Source organism: Eumetopias jubatus, unplaced genomic scaffold (assembly GCF_037043125.1).
Source record: "Eumetopias jubatus isolate StellerSeaLion01/CBP00866 unplaced genomic scaffold, mEumJub1_p1.0 scaffold_1, whole genome shotgun sequence".
NCBI lineage: Eukaryota > Metazoa > Chordata > Mammalia > Carnivora > Otariidae > Eumetopias > Eumetopias jubatus.
This window is the reverse complement of record NW_028274807.1, coordinates 93,860,974-93,864,546: the sequence shown is the minus strand read 5'-3', so window position 1 is coordinate 93,864,546 and position 3,573 is coordinate 93,860,974.

The following is a 3,573-nucleotide window of genomic DNA, read 5'->3' as shown; positions in this document are numbered from 1 at the left end:
TGAGCAGCTGGAGCAGTGAGAATTTATTAGATAAAGTTTACATTTTCAATTGAATGTGCCAGCCTCACGGTTTGCTTTTTCAAATTGGAGGGGAGCTTGTATTTAATGGTTGATTGCTATTAGTGACAGCATCCTGGGTATGCAAACGTCATTAGACAATGATACTTCTAAACGAAGTTTCTATGTGTTGATGGAGGCTCCTTCAACGTGTTGTTTTACTAGTCAACTTTGTGCCTTTCAATCTAGCCAGACACAAGTGGGTTCTTCTGGTTCCCAAAGAAGACAAGGTAGTATTCATGAACTGTTGCAATTATTCTTTATCGCTTATTGGCACATAGCTTGCTATTTTGCATTTTTTTCCTCTTTATTGGTATATGTCCTGACATTCTACCTGGATTATATCTTTCTTGAAAAGGAGACAATACTGCCTGACACCAATTAACCTTATAGGAGTTAATTATGTCGAGATTTCTTAGACCTCTTTGAATATTCAGCAACCTTCATTAAGTAAATGTTTTAAAATTTTTTTGCATTACTGACTCCACTTAATGGAGCTCTCCATTAAAGCTCTCCATGGCTCATTAAAACAAACCTCTTCTTTCATGTGTTTTTGTATTAACATAGTACTACTTTATATTTTAAGATTTAAATAATTAGTCCAGCCTCGGGACAGCCTTATCAAATAAAGTCTGACCCTCGTCTTACAGGTAAGAAAAATGAAGCAAAGTGGTATTGTTCAGTATCAACAAACATTATTGAGAACCCGATATGGGCTAGGTACAGGGGACACAGTGATGAACCAGTTACAGTTCCAGCCTCATAAGCATGCCAGCAAAAAAGTAAACTATGATACTGTGAGAGACGTGCTTTATTCGATATATAAAACAGAATACAGAGCAAGAGTACAAAGAGGAAAAACAAAGAGAATGGATACCTAACAGCGTAGAGGAGCAGAGGTGAGTTTGCAAATGGTTCCTAGAGAAAGAGGGTGGCAGTTGGCCAGGCCTGGTGGGGACTGAGTTTGGGAGGGCATTTCAGACCAAGCAGAGGGTAACATAGATACAAAGACAGGGATATGTTGTCATTGACATAAATAAATGAGCTTCCTTTCCTGTGATTGTCAGGGAACATGACATGAATCTTAAAATTATTTTAAGTTCAAAGTGAAGACATTTTATTTTATTTTTTAAAGATTGTTTTTTGGAGTGTCTGGGTGGCTCAGTCAGTTAAGCGTCTGCCTTCGGCTCAGATCATGATCCCAGGGTCCTGGGACCAAGCCCCATCTCAGGCTCTCTGCTCAGTAGGAGCCTGCTTCTCCCTCTCCCTGCCACTCCCCTGCTTGTACCCTCTCTCTGTCAAATAAATAAATAAAATCTTAAAAAAAAAGATTTTGTTTTTAAGTAATATCTATACCCAACCTGGGGCTTGAACTCACAACCCCAAGATCAAGTGTTGCATGCTCTACCAACTGAGCCAGCCAGGGGCCCCAAAGTGAGGACATTTTGAATAAGTTAAGGCTAAAACTGCTATATTTCATTATCTGTAGTGTGGGAGTGAGACTGGGGAACATAATAGGAATAAGTTTGTGAGGCTGGAGTGAAGGAGTACCCAGTTAACTTGGAGATAAAGTAGGCCACGTCAATGGGGCAGTGAGAGGGCATAGAAGAAGGGGGAAGGAGTCATGAGGGTATTCTCCATTCTAAATCAGCAAGGTTAATTAACACAATAAAAACTAAACTCTCTCCCTAACCTCAGCTGCCAGGACTCCAATCAGGAGTTTTGGTCATGGCTTCTGCTCTTGAAGGTTAAGTACAAAAATGTGCTATTAAGACACCACACGGGACCCATGTCTACTATTTATTATCTCATTCGTCATTTTCCAAATAGGTTATTTTTGCTCCACACTGGGACAAGTATTCTTGTGATCACGAAATAAGAAAATGTTAGCCAAAATATTTTAAATCTCTTAAGCCTGTGGATTTGCGCATTAATTAATTGTTCCTATTAAAGTTAATGCGGTGAGCCAAAGGCAGGTTATTTCAGCCCAGTGCTCAGTGTTTATCTCTGCAGGTCACAAAGTCCCCCCCATCCTCCGCAAATGATCTGGACTTGCAGTTTGAACACTTTTCTTCTCCTTTTAATGACATTATCCCATGCTCAGTGTAACCACTGAAGAATGCTAGGTTAAGGGCAGCAGGCTTACCCAAAGCTGAGGGTATTAGTAAGCATCATTAATAAGCACCAACAGAAATTAAATGGGCTGTGGGAGACTTGGTCACAGTGTCTACCACTGACTTTACATTTTGTACATTGCGGAAGAGGCATCAGAAATACCGTAGCAGGATTTATTAGATGACATAAAGAACATGGCAAACAAGTTTTCATATTTGATCCTGATTACAAGATACACTGGTGAGGCTCATTAAGAATGAATATAAAGGTCAACCTCTTCTGACTATTTGTGTTAGAGCAGCTCAATCTATAGAAAGGAAGTGGAATTTTCCTAAAGATATGATTAGTGTGATGCCAGGTTCCTTTTAAGCCCTTTTACAGAGTCCTCTTTTCTTTAAACTAAAGAGACGGCTCAATACTTTTCAGGGTTTTTTTTTTTTTTGGTACTGAAAATAACAATTTCTGTGTCCTGATCATCCTATATGCATAACGCTTTGTGCCTTACATTTGTTTGAATTGCATCCCATTGCCTTTAAACACTAAGGTCAGAGCACTTCTGGAATGGAAACATGAGGATCTCCCCATATATTCTCCCCAGTGAAACAACCAGAACTGGTGACAATTATAAATAAAAAATGACCATTGTGACATACAATATCAATAGCATAAAGGACAAAACCACAGGATTATCTCAATAGGTAGAGAAAAGGCGCTAAACAAACCCCAACACTCTTTCAAAATAAAAATAATCTGGCGCCTGGCTGGCTCAGTCGGTAGAGCACGCGACTCTTTATCTCCGTGTCTTGAGTTCAAACCCCATGTTGGGCACAGAGCTTACTTTATAAACAAAGAAAGAAAGAAAGTCAACAAACTAGGAATAGAAGTTCCTCAACCTGACAAAGGACATCTGCAAAAAAAAAAAAAATCTAGAGTAATCACATCTGATGGCATAAGACTGAAAATTAGCCACATGAGATTAAGAGCAAGACAAAAATGTTCACACTCTCCTCTTTATCCAACAAAGTACTAGAAATTCTAGATAATGCATTCAGGCAAGAAAAAGAAACAGAAGGCATCCAAATTGGAAAGAGGTAAATCAATTTGTATTCTAAAATGGCATAATCTGGTGTATAGGAAATTCCAAGGGATCCACCAAAACACTATTAGAACTAATAAATGAGTTCAGCAAGCTCGTAGGATACAAGATGTGTGCAAAATTAATTTTCTATACACTGGCAATGAATAATCAAAAAATGAAATTAGGACGGGAATGTAAATTGACACAGCCACTATGGAAAACAGAATGGACATTCCTAAAAAAATTAAAAATAAAAAAGAGAACTATGATAAGATACAGCAATCTCAGTTCTGGTTATTTAGCTAAAGAAAACAAAAACACTA